Source organism: Phocoena sinus, chromosome 12 (assembly GCF_008692025.1).
Source record: "Phocoena sinus isolate mPhoSin1 chromosome 12, mPhoSin1.pri, whole genome shotgun sequence".
Taxonomy (NCBI): Eukaryota; Metazoa; Chordata; class Mammalia; order Artiodactyla; family Phocoenidae; genus Phocoena; species Phocoena sinus.
Window position 1 is genome coordinate 2,302,780 of NC_045774.1, and position 11,203 is coordinate 2,313,982.

At 46.1% G+C, this 11,203-nt stretch overlaps 1 long non-coding RNA gene across 1 annotated transcript; it reads left to right on the forward strand.

Moving 5' to 3' along the window:
- The first annotated feature begins 8,615 nt into the window (after positions 1 to 8,615).
- LOC116763425 lies at positions 8,616 to 11,033 on the forward strand. The gene is made up of 3 exons (XR_004352521.1): positions 8,616 to 8,834; positions 9,285 to 9,493; positions 10,611 to 11,033. It is a non-coding gene; the product is annotated as an uncharacterized LOC116763425 (long non-coding RNA).
- The last annotated feature ends 170 nt before the right edge of the window (positions 11,034 to 11,203 follow it).

The window sequence follows — 11,203 nt, forward strand, 5'->3', positions numbered from 1 at the left end:
GTCAATTATGGGCAAAGTTTGAAAGATGTAATCATAATTGCAGAGGCGAATGCAAATTCTTGACAGTATAAAAGTAGAACTCAGACTTATAACGTTGGTGGGGGGGTGAGAGAGAGTAAATATACTAATTTCCTCATCTCCCTTTGCAGGGAGCCAATAGGGAATATGTAAGTTTATAAATAATGACTTAGGTAAATAAAGTCACAAAATCTTCCACCATTAGAACTAAAAGTAATGTAAGTTTTAAAATTAGGAGCTGAAAGAGAAGGTAAAATTTTATCCTTTTAAAATATGCTATTTACGGTTGATGGGTCGGGATGTATATTATTTAGAGTTATAATGAAAAGAACTAGAAGAATTAAAAACAAACTTAACTGTAGCTGAGTCTAGGGTATGGTACCAGGTGGTGCGTAGGGGAACAGGGAGGACTCAGAGACCTTTCAGTATTTTCCCCTTGTGTTTGTAACCACTGATATGAGTAACCTCCACAGCAACAAGACAAATGCAAATGGACCGTAGTCTAGTTACAAAGCATAACTGTGAAACATCCTTACACAGAATGCAGGAGTTAAAGAGAATGAGGCAGAATATATATATATATATATAGAGAGAGAGAGAGAGAGAGAGAGAGAGAGAGAGAGAGAGAGATGATTAGGAATTATGAAGTGAAATTAGTAAATTAAAAGACAGTAAGTGGGGCCTCCCTGGTGGCGCAGTGGTTGAGAGTCCGCCTGCCGGTGCAGCGGACACGGGTTCGTGCCCCGGTCCAGGAAGATCCCACATGCCACGGAGCGGCTGGGCCCGTGAGCTATGGCCGCTGAGCCTGCGCGTGCGGAGCCTGTGCTCCGCAATGGGAGAGGCCACAACAGTGAGAGGCCCGCGTACCGCAAAAAAAAAAAAAAAGACGGTAAGCAAAGGATCCAAATTAGGGAAGTAGAAAAATTACTTGTGTGTTTGTAACATGTCTATGAAAAGAAGCTGTCTGCAAAATCTCTGCTCGTCCCAAATAAACCTGTTCTGCCTGCATTTGAGGAAGACCTGAAGTGCCAGGGAGTTTGTACCTCCCGAGAGGGCCTACAGGCAATGAGTGGGTAAGGAGCCCTAGCCCCCTCCCCCCTGGGGGCAGGAGGCCCATCTAAGTTGTGTCCACTAGCTTCCAGTGTTTCGGGTTTGAGCTCTAGTTAAATAGAAACGTGCTTGAAAACACAGCCTTTGTTAGTTCCTTCCCTGCCTGGTCCCCTTTCCCTACTTCCCCACTGGTGCTTCTTGGCATCCTCTCCCAAATAAACTGCACCCAAAGCCTTATCTTAGGCTCTGCTTCTGGGGCACTCAAACCAAGACAGTCGCCCCAGATCGGGTCATGTGAAGCAGACCTGGGAAGGGGGTTCTGGAATCGGGGTACTCATCAGCCGGATGGCCACGAGGACCCACCCTTGGTAGTAAGTGGGGTGGCCATACCCCCCGGGGTGGTGCCACAGCTTTGCAGTTGTGACTAAGCGGGAGGGGATGCACGTGGGGCGGGGGGCTCTGCATTTGTGGAAATGGGGACAATGGTAAATTTTAAAGACTGTGGAGTCAGGTTTTTTTTAATTAATGATAGAAAAATGCTGAAGGAAGAGTATGACAGCCGACTATCAACCCAAGGCGTGTTCCCATGATATCACATTGGTAGCTTGAAACCCACTATGGTAGGAAACACTAAGGAAACGGGCAAATACTGTAAATGAGGGCTTTAAAAAAAGAAGAAACAGAGAGCCAGGTGTTAAACGTTTACTAGCACATCTGCCTTCGCTGGGCTTCCTGAGTCTGAGGATTTGTACCGTTTGTTACTTCTCAAGGCCTCTTGGCCTTTCTTAGCCTCGGTTTCCTCAGCTGTCAAGTATTAACCTACCTCATAGAGTTTTGTAATTTAAAATAACATAAATGTGGATCTGATTTGTTGCTGATGGGGGTGAGGGGAGATGGACGCGGGCAGAGGGAACTTGTGGGCAGTGAGTAGGCCACGGTGCACTTGACCTTTATTTGGCTTATTCTAGGTCTGCAACTAGAGTTCCTCTTTCAGCTAAGCTACGGTTCTCCATTTCGATTCTTTTAGCAGCTTTGTAAGATAACTTTCGAAGTCACTAGGGTATTATTTCAATTACTACTCTATCATAAAAGTTAGTATAACTCCTCACTCCCAGGGAGTCGTTTATACAACGGGGGAATTTGCCTTAAAACGCATGCATTTTTCCTATCATAAAGTCAACAAAGTAGAAGCTCTGTGCAAAAGCATTGACTTCCTTGAGCACTTTAAGGCCGAAGATGTCACTATTTATCATTTGTAAACATGGGATTTTTAATACTACTGCTTAAAGTTTATTTTACTAACTGAAGGAAACATACCATTACATTTTTAAAATGTCCCAAATAAGCCTTAAATTAAGGAAGAAGAAATGGAAAATGCATTATTGTTTGAGTTGGGAGGTAAGAGAGCTATTCATTTATTAATTTCCCTATCTCACCAAAACTGATGGATTAAAAGTTTAAAAAAATGCTTACAATGAAATGATAGAAAAGATGCCCTTAGATGTGGTACCAGTTTATGTGCTCACATTCCGCTTGTTCTTGTATTTTCTAATTTAGCCTCCGTGTTTTATTTAAGAGAAACAGCACCCAGTTGATGATTTGACGTTATTGAACTCACCTCCTTATGGGAGTTACTCAGTGTATCACTCTGTTCGTCACAGCTTTGTGGAGAAATAATTCATACGTCGTACATCGTCCATTTAAAGTGTACAAGTCAATGATTTTCACACATCTGCAGAGTTGTGCAACATCACCGCATTCTAATTTTCATCCATGTCGTGGCATTGACTCTGTACTTCGTTTCGTATTACTATTAATAAGGGGTAATATTGCATTGTATGGTTATAACATTTTATTTATCTACTCATCAGTCAGTGGACATTTGGATTGCTTCCTAGTTTGGGCTATTATGAAAAACACTGCTGTGAACACTCATGTACAACTTTTTGTGTGAACATATATTTTTCAATGTATTTCTGATTGACACCTAAAAATAGACAATTTGCCTTAAAAAAAAAAAAGAAGAAGAAAAAGAAGGGCCTGGACTCATGCTGCAATGCTGCGGAAGTGAGGGTACAGAGAAGATGGACTGAAGAGACGTGACTATGTTATAGAAACAAATTCTTTTATTAGATTCTGATAATAAGTTCAGGAGGCTGGAGCAGGGGAAATGCCTTCTGACTTCCTACTTGCATATTCTTGGCATAGAAAGTCCCTGTTTCTTTAATATCAAGAAATTGAAAATGCATATTGACTCATGGGGCTATAGTCCCTCCATCTGCACTCAGGAGTGTTAATGCTTTCTCTCTCGAGGTCAGCCGTCCTGTGCTTGAGAGGTCGGGATGGTTTAGACAGAGGTGAAGAATGAACGATGTGCTTCATGACCTGTGAGTTCTCATAAATGCTTCATAGACTGTGCGAACGACACGAACACGCTGGAAGAGAGAAGTCTGTACTTCCCCTGTTGGCATATTCATCGTACATTTCTGAAATTACTCAGTTCGTTATTTCAACGAAGATTTTCTGATAACAGGTTTTGTGTCGTGGTTAAAAGTATGGACTTTTGGGGCTTCCCTGGTGGTGCAGTGGTTGGGAGTCCGCCTGCCGATGCAGGGGACGCGGGTTCGTGCCCCGGTCCGGGAAGATCCCACATGCCGCGGAGCGGCTGGGCCCGTGAGCCATGGCCGCTGAGCCTGCGTGTCCGGAGCCTGTGCTCCGCAATGGGAGAGGCTGCAACAGTGAGAGGCCCGCGTACCGCAAAAAAAAAAAAAAAAAGTATGGACTTTTGAGCCATGTTGCATGAGTTCAGATCCTCTTACTGGTTATGTTGACTGTAGCAAGTTCCTTAATCTCTCTGTGCCTTGGTTTCCGATTTGTAAATGGGGTAAAATTCTCCGTGTGTGGGAATATGTATAGTTAGAAAGATTGCTAGATAGTATTGAATGTCTAAAACAGAGAGCACGATAAGAATATTAACTATTATGAGTTGGTTTTATATACAGCCTCATTGCATATTTTCCATGATACTCTGAGCTAATTTTTGCGTTTTCTAAGCTCTGTTTTATGAATGAGACAACTAATGCTCAGAGAAGTTAGGCAGCTTACCCACAGTCACACAGCAGCTAAGATGAACCATCCAAGTCTACTTGGTTCTCAAAATATTTTATGGAAATACTCCTCCCAAATGTAATATCTCTATTACATTTAGATAATGTAACTTGATTAAATCAAATGGAATTAAAGAAATAGAAAAAAAAAAGATTGGATGAAGACATGGACTGCAGGAGGTAGGAAAGGTGAGTCTACCTTCTCAAAGATGCATTAAGAGCCACCAGGGGGCAGCGTGCACCAGGACAACTGGCAAGGATCACCTTTTTCACTAATTCTCATTAACTGCTCTAAGATATGATAGCTAATACTGTCAGATAGATAATAGATTCACCACTTAGCTGATGCCTTTAAATTAGATATTCTTCAATGCCGAGGACAATATGAAAGTGGTTTTCTTCTACCGCACGACTTCTCTCAGGTTTTATTTACTTATTTAGCTTTACAACGCTTAGCCCTCTTTATGAATTTAATTATGTTGCTGCTAAAGTACATGTCTGAGCATAAGTGGCTGGTACAAGAAGCCATCTGTATGGTACCATATCAGTGTATGGTACATTCAAACCTTGGAAACGTACGTTCTCTGTGTTTTAGAAGCTGTGTACTTACTACTCATTCTTGAAGAATTGGGATTTTTAAAAATCACTTTGAGTTGTCGTTACTATTTTGATCCATTGTTTTAAGCCATTAGTCAAATACCCTTGATGCTGAAGTTCAGAACTTGACCAGTATGTTAGAGCTAGGATAAATTAATTAAAACCATTAACTTAATTAAATTAAATAGAATTTAATACTATTATAAGTCCAAGATAGATGTGAATTCATTCTCTAAAACGTGGGTGATATAGAAAATTAGGCTCCTTTAATTGGTGAATCTAAAAAATAAACAAGAAAAATAAAATATACACAACACACAAAGATCAGGATATGTCCATTGAAAGAAACCCCAGCCTCTTCAAATGTCTCATATATACGTGTATATAAACATATACCATCTCTTCTTTTTTTTTGGTTTTTGTTTTGTTTTCGTTTTTGTTTTTTTGCGGTACGCAGGCCTCTCACTGTTGTGGCCTCTCCCGTTGCGGAGCACAGGCTCCGGACGCGCAGAGGCTCAGCGGCCATGGCTCACGGGCCCAGCCGCTCCGCGGCACGTGGGATCTTCCCGGACCGGGGCACGAACCCGTGTTCCCTGTATCGGCAGGCGGACTCTCAACCACTGCGCCACCAGGGAAGCCCTTTCTGTTTTCTTTTTAAAGAAAATATATCGTGAGTTCACTGACATTTACAATTCAAATTTAGCATGACACAACTTTTAAGTTTTCATGCATTTCTTAATTTCTTTAACCTCCCTTTTTACACCGGCTTTCCCGCAGACCTAAAACATCCCTAGTGGCATTAATTTCATGACTTATTGGCTGTGTTTATTTATTTAGTCTCACAGTAACAATACTCCCTGCTTAGTAACAAAATGGAAACGGAAAACGGTGTAAGTTTCCTCTGCGGGAATTTGGCCTTAGGATCTGTCCCACTAGGAAGTATCGGGAAGTAAAATCACTGTGTTTAAAAAATACTTGAAATACTTCTTCCTGTGTGGTCAAGCAACCTACCCAATACCGACAGACACTTCTTTCACTTTGCTTTTAGTTTTGAGGGGTGGCCTTTTAAGAATTTTTATGTAAAACATTTATTCTACACTGTTCTGAAGTTAAATCTACCAAACAATTACAGTCAAAGAATTCCGGCTTCCGTCCTGTCCCTTGGTTAGTTTCCTCCACTGGTCACCAGTTGTTCCAGTTACTGAGGCTACAGAACAAAATGCCCCAAACCTAGTGCCCTGCACTGCCGTCCATCACACTCGCTCATTGGGGCCGCAGCTCAGACGCCCCCCGCAGGGTGACTTGACTCTGCTTTCCGATGTCGGGTCGGGTCTCAGCTGGAAGAGTCAGGTTGGGTGTTGGGGTCACCTGGGGCAGTGCTGCTGGCTCCGGTCCTTCCTAGTTGGCCGTCCCACGTGCCTCTCTGCCTGAGTCTGCGCTTCAGCGCCTGGCAGGCTTGCTCCGGGGAGCATCCCAGGAGAGAGAGCCCAGGGAGGCTGTAAGACCTCAGAAGCCACACAGCGTCCCCTCCGCTACGTTCTCCCAGGCGAAGGGTCAGCAATCCCACCCAGGGTCACTGAAGCAGGGGCCTCCGTAACTCCATGGAGCAGGACAAGGTTCTGGAAGAGTCTCTGGGCTGGCAAGAACGCCGTGGCCACTTTGGAAAATGACACGACACTGGGATGCAGTTCGGTTTGTCCATCCGTTTTAAATGCTTGAAGACGGGAGAAGAATGGGGACAGTTCTGCAAAGGCATTCCACGAGGCAGCGGATCCGGGAGGGGACTTGGAAGGATGGACGGTGCTGGTGGCGACAAGGACAGGGGCCCCAAGAAGGGGGAAGCTGGCGCGAGCAGGAAGCCAGAGCTGCGCTGCAAGGCCAGCAGGAGGCCCACGCTTCTCATTCCTTTGAGGGAAGGAGGAATCCTATTTGAATGAGCTGGGATTTTTTTTCTTTGAAATTGACTTGTCAGTGCTTGTACATACGGGATAATTATTTGGGACTTATATTCACAGCAAGCACAAGCTTGCACAAGCTTTTTTCTGCACGGCAGCCTCCTATATAATGCCTATGGGCTCCCACTACCCATCTCACTCAGAGGAGGCCTTTGTAGGGAGGCAGGGCCCGTGCAATGAATGCAGGGTGCCAGGCCCTCTCCCGGGCATGCATGGGCACAGCTGGAAACCTCAGCTGCACCTGTTCAAGGTCACACAGTAGCTTTAAGGCCACTCGATGGCTTACTTCAGAGCCCTTTCCAGTATGTTTGAGCATTAGTTATATGTATTTATATCGGCTACTAAACACTATTGACCAAGACTAAATATTAATAGAATATCCACTACATTAACTGTTAATAAATATTCAACTATTATTTGTAAAGCAGAAGTGCTTATCTAAGGGAAAACAGCTCAGTCGTGTCGTAAAATCTCAGAAGTCTAAGTCTGCTTAATTTTTGGTTTTCTTCCTGTTTTATTGAGATATAATTGACACACAGCGCTGAATAGAGTTTAGGCGTACAGAATAGTGATTTGACTTTTGTACATCCTGAAATGATGACCACTGTAAATCTGGTGAACATCCATCATCCATATAGACACAAAATTAAAGAAATAGAAAAAAAATTCTTTTTCTTGTGATGAGAACTCTTAGGACTACTCTCTCAACAACTTTCATATCTAACATGCAGCAGTGCTCATTACATTTATCATCCTGTGCGTGACATCCCTAGTACTCACTTATCTTATAACTGGAAGTTTGTCCCTTTTGTCAGCCTTCCTCTACACCCCCCCTCCCTCCTCCTCTGCTTAGTTTTTTTTTAAGATAAGTAATTTTTTTTTTTTTTTTGCGGTACGCGGGCCTCTCACTGCTGTGGCCTCTCCCGTTGCGGAGCACAGGCTCCGGATGCGCAGGCTCAGCGGCCATGGCCCACGGGCCCAGCCACTCCGCAGTACGTGGGATCTTCCCGGACCGGGGCACGAACCCGTGTCCCCTGCATCGGCAGGCGGACTCCCAACCACTGCGCCACCAGGGAAGCCCAAGATAAGTAATTTTTTAAAAATCCAAGTAAACAGTCTCTTCTAATATCCATGTAGGAATGTGTGTGGGATGTGTGCACAGGTGCATACGTGTGTGTCAGTGAGCTCAATTTTTTCTTTCTTTTTTCAGGAAGTGATACATTCTTTTATTTCACATTTAGAATATTATGCTGTTTGGCTTGTTGTAGTCTTATTCTCGCTTCCAAAACGTTTCTTCCCTATAGTTCCAACTATTAAAGTGAATCTTCAAGAAAAACGACACCGTGAAAATCACTTGGCTGATCTTTTTCTGTTCCTTTCTTGTTCCTGTTTTGTCATAACCACAGCTCAGAGTAAAGCAGCTCCACAGAACAGCTCCCTCGGCAGCCAGGCTGGCATGGCAAGGCCACACGTATTGGTCCTATGAGAGTCGGAGAAAGGTCAGAGGGAAAACACCCAGAAAGTGTCCCAACTTTCTCAATATATAAATAATTTAGAATGCAAAGGAGTTTTTAAGGAAAGAGTCCCCAAAGTGTGACAAAGCTACTTAAAGCTTCAGAACCTAAAAAGATGCCACAGAGACTGGAGACATTCTCTCCTGTTATGGCTTTTAGCACACAAGGTCTAAAACCAACGCCCACCGGCACCAGGCTCAGGGCTAAGGCAGAATCGCCGAGACCCCCAGGAGCCCCTTGAGGTCCTTCCCTCCCGGGTGAGGGTCCACAGGCTCTGTCATAAGAAACAAAGCAGCACTGAGCTCCTAATACGTGCCAGGCGCAGCGGGCTCGCGCTAAGCCACTAACGACACTTTTTTGACCATCATGACAGGTCGTCAGAGCGCGTTGCTTTCCTATTTTACAAATGAGGAAGCCGAGGCTTCTTGAAGCCAGTTAGCTTACCAAGGTCACAGAGGTCATAAGTGAAGAGTCTGAACTCACCCCCAGACAGGCCCGTTCCCAACCGCTGGAGACACCTGACCCAGAGCCCCCGTTCACCTGAGCCTCCCCTGGCCTGGACGGGGCGGCAAGACTGGACGACGCCAATGAAGGTGAGCGGGACCCCAGCTGGCAAGCCCCTCCCGTGGCTCCTGCGGGTCACGCGGTCCCCAGCTCCGGGCTCTGTTCCCTGAGAGCCAAAGCAGACATCCAGCGCGGAGTGCACTGTTGGAAAACTTTGCTCTCTGACGTTCAGCACAGGTGCCTGCTTTGCAGCTGAGCGCTCAGTGTTTATCAGTTCGCATCTGACAAGTCCCCCACCAGGGGGTGCTGCGCACCCACCCGGGGCTTTTCAGCCAGATCTGTGCTGCTCCGTGGTTCCTGTTACGCCGCCCACTGGGCATCTCTTGCAGCGGGGTGGGGTCGGGGGGGAAGCAGGGGCACACCCCGGCCAGCACAGACGAGCAACCTGCGCCCACCTCCCACCCTCCGCTTGCCCGCTTGGCTTTCCAAGGCCTTCTTTCTGCCTCCTCATTGACGGTGGACCATGTTACTTTTCCCAGCTATTGGCTGACGCTCCCGTACGCTCTCAACATTTGCTCTGTGACTACAATGCCCTCCCCTGTGGGAGGTGTACACTTCCTCGTTGTCACCAGGCTTGGCCATGTGACGTGTTCTGGCCAAAAGAATTTGAATAGAAGACCAGATGTCAGATGCTGAGGGATCGGAGCCCGGGTGTGGTTCTGCCACCACTGGGCCGTTGGAAAGGCAGGTACCAGTTCCAGCTGTTCCTTCAGCCTGGGTCCCAGAGTGAAAAGAACCTGACCCACCGCCAGCATGGAACACGGGCAAAGATTGACCTTTGTTGGTGTAGTTCGTGAAGCCCTGAGACTTGGGAGGTGTTTGCTGTCGCAGTCTAACCTGCAGTGTTTCCTGAGTTGGGAACAGGAGAGCAAAGGGAGTTAAACCGATAAGAAGTTGTGTAATAAAGGTTCCTGAGAGTCTGAGGCATCAGCGCCGCTTTAAGGCCGATCTGGTCATTGAAATGGCTGCTGCCGTCTCGTCCCCTGCCTCCTGTGGACATGCTTCTTCACAAGCTAACTCTATCTCTTAAACAGCATGATTTGTACTCTTTTACGCTGCACTGTGGGAGCCCGTAACCTTACCACTCGGGTTCCTCCCAACCTCCTGAGGCTACAGCCATCAAGCGTCTCCACCTGTCCCTGTGACAACTCTCCAGCTTCCAGAGCCCCAGTTTGGCCTGGACCCCAGCTGCCCCTCCCACCTTCTTCTTCCTTTTTTTTTTTTTTTTTACATTTTTTTGGTATTGAAGTCTAGTTGATTGACAAGGTTGCGTCCATTTCTGCTGTACAGCAGTGACGCAGCCATACATATATACATTCTTTTTTTTTATTCTTTTCCATTATGCTTTATCATAGGGTATTGAATACAGTTCCCTGTGCTATACCTTCTTTCTTGTACGTTTATTGGACTCTCCCTCTGCTCTGTTTAGGATCTAGCTAGGTGGACAGTATTGAACAAGATGACATCCCAGGTCCAGATCCAGGTTTGGGGGTTGAAAACTTGTACAATTTGGAGGTCCCTCAAAATGAGGGACAGGGCCTTGGAGGCCCATGCCAGTGAGGGGCCTGGGCTGAGCTCTCATCAGCTTCACGGTCAATGCACCCTGGGGGGTGGGGTGAGGAAGGGGTGGAGAGGATGAACACAGAGATAACAGGAAACTCAAAGGCGATGAAGAGAGGCTTGCTGAAAATAAACAAGGTGATGCAGTGGGAAGTAGCCAGTGGTGAGGATGCTGAATTTTACTTGAGCCTGTGATCCTGAACCACAGCGAAGGTTAAAAAGTCCCCCTGCCCTTTGTGTTCCAGAAAACAGCTCACTGCAAGGACTCAGATACGACTGCAAGATGCCCGTTTACCTGGGACAAGGCCAGACACGGACCCTCCGAATTCCCATTCCTCCACTCACTTCCGTCCCCAGTGGTCATTCGGAACATGACGCTCAGTAACCAACCTTCCGTTCAGCTTCTCTCCCTCCTCCAGGCCTAGACCTTTGGCCCAGCCTCACCCAGAGCCAGCAGGAGCCCCTCCCGAGCACACGCAGGCCAGCAGGAGCCCCTCCTGACGTCCTCTCCTAGGAAGCCACCCTCCCAGCCCATCTCCCACCCCCGGTTCTTTCTAGCTGTGTTCACCCCTCTCTGTAAAGAAAGCCCTTTTTGCCTAACCCTTGAGAAGCTTGCAGACCTTCAAGTCAGAGCTTTCTGCTGTTGCTAGAGTCCCCTCGCCCTGCAGTATCCTCAAGAAGAAAATCTTTTCTAAATCAGGTTCTGTTTTTATTCGGCTGTGGTTAGGAAAGCCCTCCCCACGGAGGAGTGATTTACACAGATGAACAATGGTTCAAGGGAGAACTAGGTTTATGGGAGGTGATTTTGTTTTAAGAAATGGATATTTTTAGCCTAAAA